This window comes from Podarcis cretensis, assembly GCF_951804945.1.
Source record: "Podarcis cretensis genome assembly, chromosome: 3".
NCBI lineage: Eukaryota > Metazoa > Chordata > Lepidosauria > Squamata > Lacertidae > Podarcis > Podarcis cretensis.
The window spans coordinates 83,360,748-83,381,271 of record NC_137172.1 but is presented as its reverse complement, the minus strand read 5'-3'; the positions used below and the strand labels follow the sequence as shown (position 1 = coordinate 83,381,271).

At 40.6% G+C, this 20,524-nt stretch overlaps 1 long non-coding RNA gene across 1 annotated transcript; it reads right to left on the bottom strand.

Annotated features, from left to right (window-relative positions):
* Positions 1-16,370: 16,370 nt before the first annotated feature.
* On the bottom strand, positions 16,371-19,473 carry LOC307212980. The gene is made up of 3 exons (XR_013837322.1): positions 19,304-19,473; positions 16,795-16,872; positions 16,371-16,521 (listed from the first exon to the last, which is right to left on the bottom strand). It is a non-coding gene; the product is annotated as an uncharacterized lncRNA (long non-coding RNA).
* Positions 19,474-20,524: the final 1,051 nt, after the last annotated feature.

The following is a 20,524-nucleotide window of genomic DNA, read 5'->3' as shown; positions in this document are numbered from 1 at the left end:
TTGAGAAGCAGATCTTGGAAAGAATTTGGAGGGGGAAACACCAGGTAGGTCTTGTACATTTGAACCTCAGAAGGGCCATATATATCATAGGCAGAGTGAGGTAGATCAGAGGAGAGTAGCAAAGTGCTGGAAGAGTGATGAGATGGTTAAAGGCAGTGCTGTGTGCAGCCTTTACTTCAACCTTCCACACTAAAGCTAACTTGTTGCCCTTAGTTACAGTGGAAGATGCAAGTTATCTTCAACTACCAGTCTAGCACATGTCATGATAAGGCACCATTTTGTCTTTTGCCATTGGTAGCAAAATGTCTTAGGCCAGCCCTGAACCTTAGGATTGTTGTCATGGTCCTTTGGGACTACCTACTGATCAAGAACTGCAAGAAAGCAGTAGTTGCTGTTCTTAATAATTCAGTGAAAAATGTTGTGAGCTCACAAAAAACATAGCAGCCCAATCATATGTATGTTTGCTCAGAAGTAAGAAATTAGCTCAATGAAACTTACTCCCAAGTAAATAAGTTTGCATAGGAGTGCAGCCTAAGATATGTTAGCCAAAGAAATAAAATTTAGTTTGTCCAGTTTTTTTGCTGGGTTGGGGCCAGTGTGTGTGTGTGTGTGTGTGTGTGTGTGTGTTGTGTTCAACACTACGGAATAAATAGGTTGCAAGCTTTAAACAGTTTAGTGGGTGGATGAATCAATGAAAAGTTTTAAGCAATTAAAACAAACAGCACTAATTTTATTTCATGGAGGCTGAAAGTTAAAATATACTTGGCTTTCTTTTGAAGCTATTTTGATTCTGGTATACTGTGAATCTGGGCTTGGAAAAAAATAGAATGGATTTTCTTTCAGTTGAATACAAAGATGGTCAATACACTGTATATGTAATATCTCATAAAGGCACTTTTTAATAGTACTAATAAATGTATGGAAATTTATTTAAATATAATAAACAATTCAGTAATGTCAAACTGCAGGGAATTACCCAGGAAATATATTTTAAGGGGTTGACAACAGTAGAAGGAAGAAATTATTCGCACTTTACGGATTTGTGTAAATGATTGTGACTTGACCAAGACCGCACAAGAAAACTCTCAGTGAAAGTGGGACTTTATCCCGGTTCCATCCATCTCTCTGTTCCATCAACCACTATGACTTCTTACCCACTTCCCAAAGACTCGGTCAACACAACTGTGTATTTTAGAACTCATTAGGTTAAAATAGGTGTATCTGTAAATATTTTTAAAAAGAGAAACTGCCATGTCTAATTTCTTTAGAAATCTTCCTTGGAGGGAAGTTGGTAAAGGGAAGGGGTGTATGAGGAAACAACACCCCCCTTTAGATTTATTCCAGACATGTTCTAAATCAAATTTATGCTTTGCCACACAATGCTAGCAATACCCCATGGATAACCTTATGGGCTACCCTAGAGTGAAGTTAAAATGTGGTACTGTTGGTGTGAATTAAAATACTGCAACAAAAACTCTCACACCTCAGAAATGTTTAGCTCACCCTTTAAAAATAATCAGTCTTGCCCTGAGGTGCCACAGCTATTCTTTTTATTAAGATGCCATTGTGCCTCTGTTGGCCAGATTTCCACCAGCTGAGTATAATATAAACCTCCAGGCCTGGAGAAATGTTCATTGCAATTAAATAGAACTATACTTTAAGGAGCCTCACTTTAAGAGCAGAAAAACCTCAGCTCTTCCTTTTCTGGGCTTTACTAGGCCACCAGCCTCTGAAATGCTACAAAAAACCCCTGCTTTTTTATGTGGTGCGGTTTGGGAAAAGGCTGGCGTGGGAGGGGGCTGGAGGCCGCAGGGAAACATTGATAGTCATTTTCAGTGATGTTTTCTTTTAAAGATTAGAGCCTAATGAGTGCATTGCTGTGAAATTTTGGAGATGGTTTTGGCAGTGCTGCTTTGCTCCGGTTGCTTAGTAAGTCCCCCAACTGAAATGAACACCTCTTGCAGGCTCATGGTAAACAAACAGAGCCATTCCCACAGAACGCAGAAATGAGGGCCATATTTATTTATTTGACTTTGCAGCTCCCATTCTGTTGATATAATAAATTCAGAGTATAATTTAGAAAAATATGCTAAGTAAACTGGGGATAGGTTACTGGACTACGAAATCCTTTTGCTAATGCAGATGGATCGGAAAGGGAGGGGTGGCCATCCTCTTTCATTACAAAAGGAAATCACAATGCAAGACACAGCATATCAACTCCTCACCCTAGGTCAGAGGTCCCCAAACTTTTTCTGGGCCAGGGCCATGTTTGAAAATTAAGCTACAACCATGGGTACCAGAAAATACCCATTTCACAGAAGGGAAACTGGCAATGCTCAGAACCTGCCCCAAAACAGCATGCAAATCCATAGCTGTCAACTTTTCCCTTTCTTGCAAGGAATCCTATTCAGAATTAGGGAATTTCCCTTTAAAAAGGGGAAAGCTGACAACTATGTGCAAAACACAGACACACCGAAACAAATGTAACACAGGCGAAAAAAGCAGGCTACCTAACTTACGTCACTCTCAACCCCTCAAAGGAAAACAACAAACCTCTATTAAAAACCACATTAGTAAACTAATCCTGATAAATACTGGAACATAGAGTTCATGAGGAATTCATCTAGCTTTATAAACACATCAGTTGTCTGCTGCTTTCCTTGTTGTTTAGCTTAAAGTTAGGTGTGCATACAATTTAGCTTGCATGGCGATTGTAGTCTTAGAGCTACAGAAATATTAGTTTATTATTGTGTGTGTATAATGAGGTCACAACACATTTTGGATTTGTAGTCATAAATCATCTGTTTTTCTGATTCAGAATTTAAGTGAAATGGATAATAAATATTCAGGTTTTCTTGGTGAGATAGAAAATTGATGAGGTTGCTGGAGAGGTATGTTACCAGTGGGGTAAAATGCTATCAACCTTAGATGTTGATATCATAATATAGAATGTTACAGCCCCATGGGAGTCTTGCTAGAATAAAGTTATAAACTCAAACAAGAAGCCAGTCCCTGGCAGGAGCCCCTGCCCAGCTTAGCCCTCCAAAATCTGGGGCAAGCATACCTGGCTGCTCACCCCGCTGCATGGGTGTGGAATGCTAATTCCTGTCTCATTGCAAACAGTAGAACACTGAAAATCTCATTAAGGAACATACTCCAAATCGACTGAGTCACTGAATTCTACTACAGACAAAATTGTGTTGCAAATTATGTAGAGGTAGCATTTCTTTGACCGCTTTGTTTTTCCGTAAAATAACACAAGCATTGAATCGGAATTGGAAAAATTAAATTCAGTCTCTGCATAGACAAATAGTTATAGCGACCTCAGAAAATATTTAAATATTTTTTTAAAAAACATGGATTTATCATGAACATTACCAGTGAATTTTGTGTGAGAGTGACAGACAGACAGACATTCTGAATTAAGGCTCATTTGCAATGCTTCTTCCTTTCAGTTCAGCCCACACATGTTTCAAGCAAAATGTGCCACTTAGGAAATGATTTGTACTGATAAAACCTGCTTGTGTTGTTTTTCCAAATGTTTGCTCCCTTTTGGGATTGCCACACTTTGGCAACCAAGTGTGGGTTGCCTACCCCACCATAAGTCTGCCTCCCTCCCTGACCTGACCTAATGTTTATAATGCTGTTTACACATTTCTCTAACAACCTTTGCAAATGGGCTTTAATTACTTTCACTCATGGCTGTGCTCCGTTTCAAGCAGATTTCGAAATGCTGCCAGGATGGTTGCGTTTATTTATGTAACGCTGCTCCCACTCCACATTCCATTCAGCAGCAGCACTGCACCATGGCTATTTGCAGACGGAATCTGGATGTCAGAGCCTAGACTGTAAACAGCCAAGAAAATAAACAACACTAAGAAGGCCCCATTATTTAAATAGCACATAAAACTGTTCCCTTTGCCTCTGGGGAGGGATACAGGTGATTTGCTATATATGTGTGGGCTTTTTTTTTTAAGTTAGTTTATTTTGAATATGAACCTGAAGAGCACTAGAATACGTGTGAAAGTCCCCTTGGAATGGATGGGAGCTGTATATGGGGCAGTTGTTTTGCTGGGTTACCTAGGCTTGAGATATCCCAAACTGAATCTCTCCTAGGTGATCTCAGGCTCTGCCTTTTCCTCCTTCTCCTCTCTGCCATCTGCTGGTGGTGCCTCCCATGAGCAGTTGGCTGCCAAAATTAGGAGAAATTGCTTTTCTAAAAGGTGTAAATTAGGAAAACTTGCAATGTAAGTGTGTGAATATTAGAAGAAATTTGCACTAAAATGCTCATGAGGCCCTTTAAAAAGAAAATTCAAATTGATGTGGTAATATGGAGAATTAAACTTTGACTGGAATACAGTAACGAGAAATTTAGAGAAATCGGGTCCTCCCTCAAAGAGGGCACGTATTGCAGTGAGACCTGGAAAACAGATACCCTGTGTTGTGGGTGGGTACAATTGGTTAGCCACAACACCCGATTGGTAGATCCCTCGAAGCTGGGTGCAATCTGGCCAATGGGACGCAGTCCAAACGGTTTGAGGGACCTATTTATGCCCCTGCACGTGACCCAGAGCTTCCTCTTTTGGCGCATGCATTCGGAACACCCGCTCACCTCTCCCTACTTTTAGGGCTTGTTGCACTTGACCTTGCTATGCCATCGTGTGTCGTCTGTCGTTGGGACAGGGGCACAGCAGGAATTTCCCCACTTGGCTGATTGGCTGTTGCCATTTGGGTTTCGCTGCTGCGTAGCAAATCATCACAACTTGTAAGGTTGCATATAGGCTCTGGTTCAGGTGATAGGGATGGGAGAATGCTCTCGGCATCCCTATGTGAAGGGTATTCCGTTAAAGGAATCCAGGGAATCAATGGTTTGGTCAATCCCTGAGAGGGGGTTGTGCCCTTGCCTGAGTCCAGGGGGGCATTTGGGTGGTGGAGATAGCCTGTTCCTGGCTTTCCGCTTATCCAGGTGTTCACCCTTGGCTGACCTATGTTGGTGCCATGGGTCAGCACTACCTGCATGGCAGGGAGCTAGTCGAACCAGAGCCTGTGTAACCATTCACTTGCCGTAATCAATAAAGTTGTGGCCTAAATTCTGCCAAAAACCAAACCAAAATTTTGAGTCAAGTGTGAATTTATTTAGGGGGGAGGTTTCTGGGTCTGAACACACAAATCTAAACTGACAAATTTATCCACCCCTGCTAACAACACTGCCTTTATGAAGAGTTACAGTTGGGCAAACCAATATCCCTCCATGTCACAAACATTTCTCTGCTCACACAGAAATACTATACCTACTGAGAAAGGAAGAGGATACTTTGTTAATTGTAACCTATTACTTCCCCCAATCAATACAACAAAAAAGATGTTTAAAAGCTGAACAGTTTAATTGCTACTCTGGAGTACTGTATAAGCAAGACAAATTATGGAAGGCTTCCCTCTGACTTTTTGTGTTTGAAAACCTTAAAAACCTAGCCCCCTTTTCTTTTAGTACATATATTTTTAAAGTTTGAATGGTGGTGGGGGAGGTTGATGCCTAAGGTTCATTCTCTCAGTCATGGTTATATAAAGAAATAGCAGCCATATTGGAAACACTGCTCTGATTTTGTTAAAGGACAACCTCCTTTTTCCTTGCCACTAGGGATGAGGAAGAAATTCGCTTCAGATCTCATTTGAAGCCAAATCTGTCAAATCTGCACTTTCTAAAACAATTTGTGAACTGAAACATAGCTGTCTTTTGAAATTGGTGCTTCTTCAGATTTGTGATGCAGTTGCCCAGCCAAATAATTTTTACAAAAATGCATATAGGAGGAGATTGTGCATAAGAAATATGTTGATGAAAATTCATACAAATATAGTGGGGCAAAATGCTTGATAAAATGTGTACCCTAGTCAATACTGCAAATAAACTGTATCGGGAGAAATTCATACTAAAATTATTTTAATAAAATCCGCCGATTGCTGGAAAATGTGAATAATAAATTTAATATTGGAAAAAACGATAAACAGAGAACCAAAACTGACATATCCCGCCATGCCTATTTGCTACAATGATTGATCTCCCAACTTGCCTTTGGTGTAACAATCTTTCATGACAGCATGATAAGTATATTAGGGAGTGATCACAGCACAGACCTACAAAGAACCATTCAGAGCATGCAGCTCATTTTGAGGCTCCTCAAAATTTGTAAAGGTAAGTACAGAGATCCAAAAGCCTGTAAAATGTTTAGGTCAATCTTAAGTGTTTAGGTCAAATTTAAAATGCCACCCCCACCCATTTTCTGTCCTCAAGTGAGCTTGGGGGCGGGGAATACTTTCCAGTGTATTAGAAAACTACTTTTGGCTGCTGCATATTCTCCAGTTCTAAAGGAGTCTTACTACTGATTTAATAATACAGTGGTACTTCGGGTTACATACGCTTCAGGTTACAGACTCCGCTAACCCAGAAATAGTGCTTCAGGTTAAGAACTTTGCTTCAGGATGAGAACAGAAATTGTGCTCCGGCGGCATGGCAGCAGCAGGAGGCCTCATTAGCTAAAGTGGTGCTTCAGGTTAAGAACAGTTTCAGGTTAAGAACGGACCTCCGGAACGAATTAAGTACTTAATCCGAGGTACCACTGTAATAATGAATGGCAAATAGTACTCAAGGACAGTGGGAAATTGCAAGTTTGCAATGTAGAACTGAATGATCAACAGATTTTCTTTTGAGGATTGACTGTTACAACAGACTAATTATGTTGATGCAGTTCTCTGTTGCCTGGGTGGTACATATGCATATCTGTCTTATTATATCCAGAGTTCATAAGATAAAACTTAGATGCTTTTTTTCTTGCTCTGGAACTTTTTTTCGGTTAGCTCAGGTGCTTGTTTGGTCAAAGTGACAAATCCCAGTTCTGGGTTGAGGCCCATGAAATATATCATGTCTTTCAAAGAAACGTCACATCCAGTTTCCATAGGTGTTGCCATTTGGCATTGTCATCGATAGAAATACTCGTTTTCATTTGACACTGTCAAAAATGGCAATTATTTCATTTTTGAAACTGCCTAAACTACAAAAAGTTGGCACAAATTAGTTCAGACTCCTGCTGTTTCTGTGAGCGCTTATTCACATAGATGACATCACTCATCTCGAGGCAGCATTTATTCCCACAAGATATCTGGTATTTAAGATTCAAGACATTAAGCATTTGTCCTTTCCTGCCAAGTATCTGTCAGTCACTAGTCTTAACTATTCCACTGTCTTTCTCATTCCATGATATCCGTCTTCTGTCCAAACCTGGGAGTCATCCTAGGAGTGGTAATTTGACCTTGCTTGGCATTTTTCTTCGGCACCTATGAACGCCTTATCAAACAGCAAGGAGCAGACTAGTCAGGATACAGGGATCATCCCACTGATCCAAAGAGGCAGGGCTGCAGAGTAATTTATCTTCTAATGAAAACGACTCCCTTCTTAACAGTTATTGTAGGCCTGTATTTCATACCCATCACCAGCATTAGGAGTAAATGCTCCACAAATAGATAAGTGGGACCAAATTAAAGAACTGTAAAATAATGTCTTTCCACACTGAAAGATGCAGCAGCAATTTTGAAACCATAGGTATGCCTGTAGTGCTAAAATCTAATCATTCTGTCAATGCTATGAAAACATGAGGTAATTCCTCTTTTATGTGGAAAATAATGATGTGTCCGATGGTGAATTTTTTGCATAGTGGAATATTATCAAGCTTCAGACTTGGCTCAGCAAATCTTCCCAGACTCCAATAAGTCATTAAAACAAATAGAGCCAGTCTCATTTATGAGAGTCTGGGTTTATCTTGTTTAGATATGAAGAATTTAAGTAATGGTTCTTTCTGAGGAGCCTGTTAATATAGAAGTGAGGTGCATATGATTTTCCAAGTATCTCATTCAGGCTCATCAACAACTATAAAATACTTAATATTCTTGATAAATGGATTCTGCAAGGTTAATCAGAGAGATTTTGCTGCCAAAAGCTGGGGATTCGTCACTATTGCTTCTGCAGAATATGACTACGGGGGGGGGGGGGGTTGAGAGGGCAAATTAATAATAGGGTTATACACCTAAACTTAACAGAATAGGTCAGATTGAACACAAAGACAGAAACAACAAAAAAGTTATGGATTCTTCTGTAACAGGGCAATCTTACATAGGTCAGGACATGACCTAACATAATCCCCACTACTCTCCCTCACGCCCCACCCACCCCTTCTCCCTCAGTGTCCTGAACCCCTGGCCTACCTGGATGTCCAAAGTCTGGGAGTCAAACCACACAAGCAAAGTCTAAAATCCAAAGATCAGGAAATGTAGTCCAGCATGAATTCAAGTAGTCCAGAGGTCCAGGGGTAACCAAGCCAAGGCCCATCAACATGGGCAGTTGAACAGACACAGCACCTCAGCTCTGCTTCCCTTTTGTACTTTGCATGCTGATTGCAGCATCTGGGCTTGATGAGGCAGGTGACCCTCACCTGTTCCAAGCCTTCTTCAGTTGAGGAACCACACACCTCCTCCCAAGAGCTAATGAGCCCCACCTGGCTGTGGGCCCTTGCCTGCTTCAGCCTCCTAGAGTGCCCCTCCCAGATGCTATCGCTGCTTCTGGAAGGAGGAAGGGTGGTGGTGTGCAACCATAAAGTGAGAGCCAGCACCCAAACCATACATCTTTTGGACCTGCGCTCTGGTGGGAGCCAACTGACTTGTGCCAGAGCGCAGGGCCAAAAACTGTGTGTCTTTTGATCCCGTGCTCTGGCATGGCCGGAACACAGGAGCTAAAACAGGACACCCAGGGTGGCTTCTGTAATTCTGGGATGCCCTGCTTAAAATGGGACAGTGGATGGTATGGATACAGGCTCATGGTTGTCATGGAGACGAAAAAGTCCTGAGCCACCCAGAGCTGGTAACGAAGGCAGTTGTAAAACATTTTGCAAACGAAAAGCGATTTAAAAATTAATGTTGCCGTTTTGCTACTGTTCTCTTTTCAGCTATTTATTTTCCTCCTCAGAAAGGCTTGTGAATGTATTAATTGGTCCAAACGCTGTTGCCTCCTAATGGCACCAGCATAATATTTTCCTTCAGAGTTCTTACTATTGTCCTACGAAGTTACAGTACATGTATCCTTCCAGGCCTTAAGTACAATAAAAAGTAACTGGAAACATATTCCAGTGAGTGTTAGTGTATTTTTCCAGAACAATGTATTTCTGGCCTGATGTTCTCATGAAAGTGCACTGGTGGCGGGGGGGGGGGTAGTGATTGCACAGTTACTTTCATGCAAGCACTTGTAGTGTCATTCACAGGGTATATACAATATAAGATGAAGAATAGAAATGAAGACGGGGATCTCATGTGAGGAAAAACACATGAGCCTGGGGCGGGGGGCGGGGAAGTCATGTAACATAGCCAGACTCTGGTTAGAATTGGAATGGATGAATGGAGAGGGAGAAGGTAGACACACCTTCATTTCCAAACTGTAGGTTGATTCCAGATTTGATCCTGCATGAATAAAAGGGCTCTTTCTGTTAAGGCAGGGAATGGGTATCCAGTAAAGACTTGCTTTTCGAGGAAAGTTGCAGGAACCAGTTTTATTCCTGATTCTCTCCTCACTGTTACGCTTTTCAAGCTTCACAGGCGGATGTGGAGGAAAGTGAAAAGTGCTACCCAGGTCCACTTTCTTCAGCACCAGCGGAACTCCATGAAGAAGAAGAAGAAGAAGAAGAAGAAGAAGAAGAAGAAGAGTAGTTTGGATTTGATATCCCACTTTATCACTACCCTAAGGAGTCTCAAAGAGGCTAACATTCTCCTTTCTCTTCCTCCCCCACAACAAACACTCTGTGAGGTGAGTGAGGCTGAGAGACTTCAGAGAAGTGTGACTAGCCCAAGGTCACCCAGCAGCTGCATGTGGAGGAGTGGAGATGCGAACCCGGTTCACCAGAATACAAGACTACCACTCTTAAGCACTACACCACACTGGCTCTCCATACTGGTCCATCCACACATCATTAAGTCAGCATCCAGTCCCATATACTTGCTGCATATTGAATGATTAGTAAAGGATTCTCAGGGCCTCTCAGGGATTCTGCAACATGAAATTGGAAGTGGCTTCTGAGAGTGTATTCTGCAACATGGCATAATAGTGCATTATGTAAAGGTCAAGGGACTCCTGACCATTAGGTCCAGTCGTCTGGTTGAGGCGCTCATCTCGCTTTATTGGCCAAGGGAGCCGGCGTACAGCTTCCGGGTCATGTGGCCAGCATGACTAAGCCGCTTCTGGCGAACCAGAGCAGCGCATGGAAACGCTGTTTACCTTCCTGCCGGAAGGTAACCTATTTATCCACTTGCACTTTGATGTGCTTTCGAACTGCTAGGTTGGCAGGAGCAGGGACCGAGCAACGGGAGCTCACCCCGTCGCGGGGATTCGAATCGCTGACCTTCTGATCAGCAATCCCACAGCGCCACCCATATCCCTAATAGTGCATTAGTGGTGACTTTATAGTGCATTAGTGGTGACTTTATACTGGTTCATCCACACATCATTCCATGTTCTTAGTTGTTCTGCAGTGCTTCCCCATTTTTCCTACTTTATTGCACTATTGTACTGCAGCACAACAAAATACACCCCTTCCAAATATTGCCTCTTAGCACACCCTGCTAAGGTAATCCGACAATCTCCCACGGGGTGGTGTCACCTACTTTGGGAACTGCTGCATTAGAGTATACATACGTAGCTTGTCCTTCTTCGTTCTGGGCAGGAAAATGTAATATGTGTATTGGCTCCAAAATCATGACATGAGTGAAATGCAGAGCCGAGAGAAAATGAAACTACTCAATGTGTTTCACAAACATTTCGGCAGCAGAGAAAAGTGCTCCACTTTTGACAACATTTTGGTAACACCTGTGAATATGTCCACTTATATATTACATAGAGCCATCTCAGCTGGCTGTGTGTGTCCTCAGTGATGTCATTACGAAGCAAAATCTGGTTGGCTTCATAGCATCTAGTTTACTACATGTTCCTTGCATATGAAAGCTTTGTCCTCACTGTCAATTGTCTTTATTTGTCCTTGGTGATTTTGTCACACAAGCCAAATCTGATAAGCTCCACAACTTTGTGACATCATTTGATTCACTTAAATGATCCCAGAGCCATTGGAATCATCAAGAGACTGATCCAAAAAAGAAGAAAGAAGCAGTAACTAAGGGGGGTGGGGAAATGAAACAGAACTAGCATTGGATAGCGGGGAGATGATACCAAGCAGACTTAAAAGCAGGTTAATATTCTCACAATTGATAGTATTGGGGGTGGGGGTGTTGTGGTTCTCTCCTACTGCACTAAGCAACTACTTTCACCCTGAACACTCTGATAAGAGAATATTCAAAAAGTTATTGTATGTTCTCTAGTTTATTATCTTCACCCAAAAAACAATCCAATGTAGAATTATGCAGATAAAAGCAGGAGCCTATGCAGGTGGCTCATTTACCTGTGACACTCAATGAGTGTCATCAGATAAAATAAGTGAGTTGAACTTCTACAACTCATTCTCAGGGAGAAAACTAAAGTGCTCCACTTGAGGATATTCACTTCAACAGAAGTAAAAGCTGCTCACCATCATTAATAAATCCAGAACCCCATAGTATTCAATGCAGAAACACTTGTCACACTTGCCATATGCAGCTCCTCTCCTCTTTGCACATGCAACCCATTCTAATAATAAACACTATTTTATATAACTATGCTCATGTGTTTAAGCATAGAGTGTGCATTTGGGGAGCTTCCACACTGGACTTCTTCTTCCTCTTCTTCTTCTTCTTCTTCTTCTTCTTGTTGTTGTTTTGTCACATGTAACCTGGGCTTTCTACTGACTCCACCATCTTTGGCTGAATTCTGATGCATTTGTTTAGGTGTCCACTAATGGATGATAGGTGCCCATATCAAATATGAAATGCTAAGCTCAAGCCTTTCTGAATGTGCTGGTTTTGGATTAGCTCTACATTTCCTCTTAAATTTGAGAGGAAAAGCAGAGCCACACATCTGGCAATCCGATACTCAGAACTACACGTTGTTGTGACCTTTGGCCCAAACCATTTTTAAACACTGCTGTGGGTGGGTATAGGAACCAGAGGAATTATTTTTCATGTTGTGCTTATGGATGGGGTGGAGTTTTAAAAACCCAAAGCTCGCATAGATTATGCTCCGGAAGCCATACTTTTATGTGCTCATAAATAAACCAAGAAAAATACCAGTCTGAGTGGAGAATGTGCCTTTATGTGGAGATATTAAGGAATTCAAATTAAAACGAATGGTATAATAAACCTACCCACCCTTTAAAAAAAGAAAAGAAAAGAGGCAAAGCATAGGAAAATATCTACCACTTTAATGGCACACTGAATCCCACAAATAACATTTGTGAGATTATATATCCTGTTCTTACATGGTTAACAGGCCTGGTTGTGGATTATAACAGTTTCTTGTTTCTCCGGGATTCTTTCCAAATTTAGCATAGGAGATGCCAGACAAAAGAGGACTATTATGCTGTTGAGAAGTTTTGCAACTTCTAGTGTGGCCAAGAAAATACATTCCCATGGAAGTATTTGAACGCAAAGTTTTGGATCGTATCTCTGTGTTGGTGTCAGAAACCATTCTTGCTCTTATCATGTACCTGCTAACTGTCCAGATACCACTGTTAATATCAACAGTTCACAACTCAAGTTACACTGAGAGCTACTCTATATATATTGAGGATATATATATATAGGACCACATTGCTATGCAGAGAGAAGTTTTTGTTACAAATTAAACTATGTGTTTCATTTTTAACCCATTCTCTGTTAACACCATTTTAGCACACCTTTTGTGCATTCTTGTTTCTTTTCACTACTGTAGCTCTTAGTCTAAGCCTTTCTTCCTGTTAACCCTCCTTCCTTTCCTCTTTTCACTCAGTAGAACTCACATCTTACTCTTTGCTTCCCACAGTGTATGACAGGCGTAGCCAATATGGTGTTATCCAGATGTTGCAGGACTACAACTCCCATCCTCCCTGGACATTGGCCACATTGACTGGGGGTGGTGGTGACTTGAGCCCAACAATATCTGAGAGCACCATTTTGGTTATCCTAGGGTGTATGTTCTCTCTCGCTTGTCTATATCCCCAGTTTTATGTGACTTCTTCTGTTGCCCTTTTTATACAGAGCAGATCTTTCTGCACATCCATGTTTCTGCATCGCAAAGCAATATTTTCTTCTGGCATACTACAGGCCTGTCCCTTCCCCTATTTTCGTTATCTCTCTTCTGCTCTATTTTATCACACCCACATATTTCCCAACATCTCCCATCAACTATCCCCTCTTTCTTTCCCAGACTAAGCCTCCTGTTGTGTATCGTGCTCTAGGAGGCTTAGTTTGGTCAGAGTTAACACTAAATACATTACTTCTGGTAAATGAGTCACCATAGCTGCTAGAGGGCCATGAAAATTTTTGTCCCAGGCTTTTTAGACTCGTCTACCCATGTACTCTCTGAAACCAAAGGGGCACATTGGTTGCCAGATGTGAGGTCCCCCCCCCCAGCTCTCCTACTCCACTATTACCGTACTTCCCTAGCTTTTCCCCCGTTAACAAGTAATATCAATTCATTCTACAAAGATTAATCTGCTGTTCTGAATTACTATGTTCTTCTGCTGAAATAAAGTTTATATTTGACTCTGGCTTTTAACCTCTGTTGTATTCCATCCTGAGAGTTTTGCTTGAAGAGGCCTGCAAACCCTCCCAGTTTTTAAATACACATTCATATGTACCTGCCTTCCCTTGCATTGTTCTCAAGTATCTTATTTCTTTAGCAAAAAATATTTATCACTTTTAGATTGTTTGAATTGTCTGGAGAAACAACAATTGGAATTTTATAATGCTTTTAATGAAATACCTCCCTGAGGTTCCTAGAATAGGCGATACTCTGTCCTGTGGGGTAAGTGGAGAAATCAGACTGTTGCTGGAACAAATGCACATTTGTTTGCACATGGAGATAGTCAAGATAAGCTTGCTAATGTACCATATGTTGTCACCAGCTGGAATTCAGTCAACACTTTGTTAGATTTTGGCTTAAGTGTGTTGTATAGCCAGGCTTACAGAACCCAACAGGCCCTGTCAGTGACTGGAGGCCCTTAGTATGTGGACTGCAATCCTGAAAGTAAACTCCAACAGTTGTCTTGGGAGGGAGGAGAGACAGATTTGTTCCAGCCCCCCCTCCCCGAGTTGTCTTGTAATAACAAGGGTTTTTCTCAGTCAGTTGTCACTGTCCTCAGATACCAGTTGCAGGAAATTTCATCTGTGATAGCATCTAATCTTGCAGTGTTTGCTTGGAAACCAGTCGATGAAACCAAAATAAAGGTTTTCAAAGAAAACTGAGAGAAACTGCTGGAGAGCAGCTGAAGGGAAAGACACTATGAATTCCTGATCAAGGACATAGTCTGGAATTTTGCCCATTACTAAACTTTAGAATCCAGATTCTCATGGGAGGCAAACATGCGTAGATGTTAGTGAAATGCAATAGTCCATTATCACAAGACACAAAACTGAAAATGCCCATTGTAAAACATATTCATATATGGTGATAAATGGGTAGTGGATATTTATTTACCTCTTCAACAAAAAGGCAGTTAATAGAATTTAAAAATTCACAAATAGTGAGAAATGGTTGTGTAATAACATTATATTACTAGCCTACCTTCATAGTGGAGTGTTTTCAAACCAAGTAATGATTGTGATCCTTTTGCAAAATATGTATCTTTAGGTAAAGGTAAAGGTAAAGGTACCCCTGCCCGTACGGGCCAGTCTTGACAGACTCTGGGGTTGTGCGCCCATCTCACTTAAGAAGCCAGGGGCCAGCGCTGTCCGGAGACACTTCCGGGTCACGTGGCCAGCGTGACATCGCTGCTCTGGCGAGCCAGAGCCGCACACGGAAACGCCGTTTACCTTCCCGCTAGTAAGCGGTCCCTATTTATCTACTTGCACCCGGAGGTGCTTTTGAACTGCTAGGTTGGCAGGCGCTGGGACCGAGCAGCGGGAGCGCACCCCGCCGCAGGGATTCGAGCCGCCGACCTTTCGATCGGCAAGTCTAGGCGCTGAGGCTTTAACCCACAGTGCCACCTGTATCTTTACAGGGAAACAATTACAGTTAGATTGTGAAATTAGTAAAAGTGCCTTATCACAAAACAGTAAGATATTTTATAAAAGAAAAGTAAGTAATAGTTAATGGACTTATTCTGTTTTGACTCTGAGAGAAGCAGGTTTTGCTGCCTCTGCATGCTTTTTGAAATTGAAATAGAGTGTCAGGAGTTTAGAAACCTTATCTTCAGCAGTGTGGAGTAATCAGTGTATAGCAACCATATTCTCCTGAAACAACAAGGATATCATGTAGCACTTTTGTACAGATAATGTGAACGTTTGGATTGGGAAGTGTGCGCAGGGGATACCAAAGTTCAACAGCTAATTAAAGCGTTATCATTTGACAAGTAACATAACTGGATGGATGAAGTCATGGCATCTAGGGAAAAGCTTGTCATGAACTAAATGATGTAGCCGTGTATGGCTGCTATCCTCAAACACGTTGGGATGGAGAATTTGGATCTGAGCCATTTTAGCTCTCGTGCTTTCAATCAGACAACATTATAACAAATGCAATGGCTCTGTCTTAACTGGTTTATGTTCATATGTTACAAGGGTGCAACAATATTCCCAGCAACATAAAATGACAATAATAGTACACACTAAATTTTCTCCCAGTCTAAAATTTGCTCCCTAATCCAATTCAATCCTGTAAGCTTCTTGTCATGGCCAGTTGGAGTTTGATCATGAAGATATATTTCATAAAATCACTCCAGTCCATGCAAATCAGGGATTCTTATAAGTGGGGGAGGCCCACAAACAAATGGAGCTCTCCCATCAATAAAAACTTCTCCATTCATTGTAATAGAAAGAGCCAATCAGCACACACATTTCTGTGCACATAGGAATCATACCTCTGCTTTGAATTTAATGGGGAAGACTATGGTACGTACAAGAGATTCATTGTTGCATTTATGTATACATGGGATATAGGTGCCTAATATAAATTTAGTTTATATGTGTGTGTTAACTTTTCTTTAAACAAAGCTAATACTAGCTAAGCATTTTTCTCTCTGGTTATCTGACATGTCTCCAAATAGTCTGGTGGAAAATATAAGAGGGTGCCCAATAATTTGTAAGGTATTGTTTTATAGCAAAAGGGATTGTTTTTAATAGTGCACAAGTGGCATATAGTCTCATGAGATGCGCAGATACCACTAGTTGTGGATTAATGACTACCATTTTCTAGGGTCATTAGAGAGAGAGTTTTTTATTTCACTGCATGTTGTCTTGTGCTGTTGTGCATTTTCTCATTATGCTGTACCCACTCTGTGGACAAGTATTTGGATGGATATTATCTAAGATTGTTGTTCTTGGGTAATTAAGGCGAAGGTGCGTAGCTTACAGCTGTTCATTGGCCATCTACAAAGCAATAATGAGAGGAGGAATCACCATTATAATAGTTTCAGTTTATTTGGTGTGCAGATTGTAAACATCACATACAGTAAAGGGTTATCAAGACACCCAAAGCAGAGAGAGAAAAGTGATGCTGTCCTAAGTATATTCAAACAAACCACAATGAAGAGGACTTTGGCACTTACGTGAGAAATTACAAAGACAAAATTATCAATGCTGCTGGGGACAAGTTTTCACTTATTTAAACTGAGGACTATAAACTGTAAAATAGAGAAACACCTGGGATCCCCTTTCTTCCATCTTCCAGAGTGGCCTCAAAGAGCTGGACTTTCATAAGTGATCAATATTATAATTCTGCTATAAGTAAACGATGGAAAAGTATAAACAAATCAAACCTATATGACTGCGTACAATCTACATTATTAAAATGAATGGCGAAATACGAGGTAGTGTTCATAACATTTACATTATTTTAAATACCTTATTGTCAGCTTGAAGTCATTTAGCAATACTATCCAGTAAATGCAAAGATCTAAGGTGGGAAGCAAAGCTACTTCAAGTATTCTGATTTGCAAGGATTTCCATCCTATAATGCAGTATATTTAAACAAATCTACTACAGTACAGTATTTGATTTACTGTAAAACCCATCATAGTCAATTAGTTTTAATTAATGCAAATAGGAACAACAATAAGGGCTCTATCAAATGTACCTACCAGTGGGTGTTTTTTTTAAAAGGGGGAGTTTGGGCTAATATATCAGCAAATGAGGAGCTATAAACATGATTAATAAGCACATTAGACTTTTCTTATCACAGTTTGTTGGCAGTTTTTATCCGGTCACAGCTGAAATTCCATAGAGTTCTTTCTCCTTTTGTATAAAATACAGATTATGTGGAGACAGCCGTCTGAGCAACTGGGGTTTCATCTTGCATGGCCATTAATTTATTATTGCTACTTCAGTATTTCTTATCTATATCAGCCGAGCAATGTAGAACTGTATTTTGGTCATTTTCCAATAAGAAAACAGTCTCATATGATGATGGCACCTCTGTCTCTTATATAGGAAGCGAGATTAGCAGTTCATGAGTTCATCTTGAAAGTGGTATACTCAGGCTTTGACTCTGTACTGTAATAAATGTGTGTCCATATGCTTTAAAGGGACGACCTGACATCTCACAGATGACTATTGCTCCATTAATTATTATTTTAGAAGGCTGGCATTTGTGCAAATGTAAAAAATGTAATAATAAATTACAAGTGAGGCCATGCAACAAAATGTTACAGTTCTGAGTGTTTCTGGTCAGAGATCCAGTTGCTCCATTCTGCTCCTCTTCCCTCATGGTTTTCCTTCCCCCACATTCAACATTCTGTGCCCAATGAGCATGCTGAGTCCTCATTGGCTGGTTTTATATCTTGCAGGGGGGAGTAGAAGTAGGTGAACACACATGTGCCCAATCCCATATACATAACAATATTTGGTTTTTCCATTGATTTCCATGGGCAGCTCTTTCTTCTGTCGCTAGAGACAATAAAAAAACATATATGCAAACATACACATACTTGTCCTTCCTCTTGCTTCGAAGCCTATTATTATTATTATTATTATTATTATTATTATTATTCTCCTCTCTGACCTTATTCTGAGCTTTGGCCTGCCTAACCTTTCCCCTGCAACTGTTGGCTACTCTTGTATACTCTTCCTTCATGGCTTCTCCTTTCTTCCATTTCTCATACAGTGGTACCTCAGGTTACATACGCTTCAGGTTACAGATGCTTCAGGTTACAGACTCCACTAACCCAGAAATATTACCTCGGGTTAAGAACTTTGCTTCAGGATGAGAACAGAAATTGTGCAGCGGTGGCGCGGTGGCAGCAGGAGGCCCCATTAGCTAAAGTGGTGCTTCAGGTTAAGAACAGTTTCAGGTTAAGAACGGACCTCCAGAACGAATTAAGTACTTAACCCGAGGTACCACTGTATATTCTTTTCTCTACCCACTTTCTTCACAACATGCAGAATTTTGCCCACTTCTGCAATCTCACCTCTTACTTGCCTGGCCTCAAAATTAAAAAAGCCCCAAATGCTGCAACCTTTCCCCGTAGGGGCATTGCTCCACCCCCTATATAATTTTGTTTGCCCTGGTCTAGTTTCACCCTCAGAAGTTTTATCTGAAAGACTTTTAAACAGATGTATAATATATATATATATATATATATATATATATATATATATATATATCACTTTCCAAGTGTGAATTGCAACTTAAGCGACTACTTTGAGGAAGAATGATAATTTTTTGGGGGGGAGGAAACCTGGTTTTCCACATACGTGATATAATTCCAGTAAAATCACATTAAAAACCATGGAGTCAGATAAAGCACTTGCTGTAATCTGTAGTTTGTGCTGCCAATTTTCACATTCTGTCATATAATTACAATTGTCAAGATAACTATCATATCATGAAGATGATAAGTGCTATAAATTATGCACTTTTCTTATGTATTACTATATACAATATTCCTATCACATCATGTGAGCATCCTAAGCCTTGTTCATTCAAGGGCATGAACGTCACCAGGGCACTTGGATCATGAACTTCACCACATGAACTTGTGGACAATACAATGTTGCCCCCTCCTCTAAGCCCCCCTCCCAAAGAAAACAGAATTAAGGTATCCTATATCAGAGAGATGGAGATGGAGATGGATAGCTCAGTCCATTTAATCCTATGGAAAGAAGTTGGGTGTAGCAAAAGAGGCTGATTGTTGTATTGAAATGACTTTCTTACTCCTTAGAGCAGCCTTGCACAACTTGCGACCTCTCAAACTGGACACAGCCCACCAGGACTTCATAAGTTTCTTGGTTTTGTTGCCTGTCTGATCTACAAAGCCAGGAAGAGTCATAAAGTACCATACATTGAAGGCTTATAGTACACAACTGCTAGGCAGTGTTTGGTTAGGTGGGTCACAATTTGTGCAGGGCGGGCTTAGAATTTGGCTAGAAACTGCCAAAGTAGATTCTACGTGTTCTGTTTTGACTTTTGAAACTGTGAGCAATACCAGAAATACTGGAAGCCTTTGCCAGTTAACATGACAGTAGGGGTTTTTTCCTAACAATTTTCAGGAAATTGGGTACAAACAATGGAGGTGACATTATGAGCAACACACGTAGGACTTTGTGTGCCAACCAGCACAAAACAAGTGATGCTGTGGTAAAAAACATATGCCAACATAGGCTAACTGTGTTAGTGGAGTCACGCAAACCACTTTATCGTGGGTTTGGGCCAATGGTTTTACAGCCATATAAAAACCAACTTTGAGAACTAATGACTGCATTCGAGGTATTTTTTTTTAGTTTCCATTTAAATAAAAGCTGCAAAAGGGACTGAATCTGTCATCAGCTATATATATATATGTATGGGAATGTGTCCATATATTGCACACTACAATTTACACTGAGATCCCCTTGCAGCCTAAATTATTTCACAAGTGACATTAACTATCATATCCTACAGTGTGGCAGTCGAAGACATTTGGCTCATATGATGAAAAGCAAAGGGGCATCAAACAAAGGGGAAATAACAACTTAAAGAGAGAGAGGCAGAGTTGAAAGAAAAGAACATTAAAACAAAATAACAAAGAATGTAAACAGATTATAGATACAGAGTGCCTGGGATCTTCTAATGGCTGGAAAAATAGATGACAGATTAAAATGATAAGGCATGTCAGAAAGAACAAAGTCTCTGTGTGTGCATCATTCAGAAGAAGGGCTGAGAGTCAAAAGGTTAAGTGTGGGTAGCAATGAATATGAATAATGAGGACTAGAATAACTAAAAGGCAAGTGTGGTTCATAAATCAATTCTAGCACAATTTAGGCTTTGGAAAACATCTGCTATAGCCTATAAAATTAGGAGAAACCTATGGCTAGGCATCGTTGCATCCATGTAAAATTATTTTAAGTTACACATCTTCGCTAAATAAATGGAGTGCACCTGGATCAGGCCAAAGGC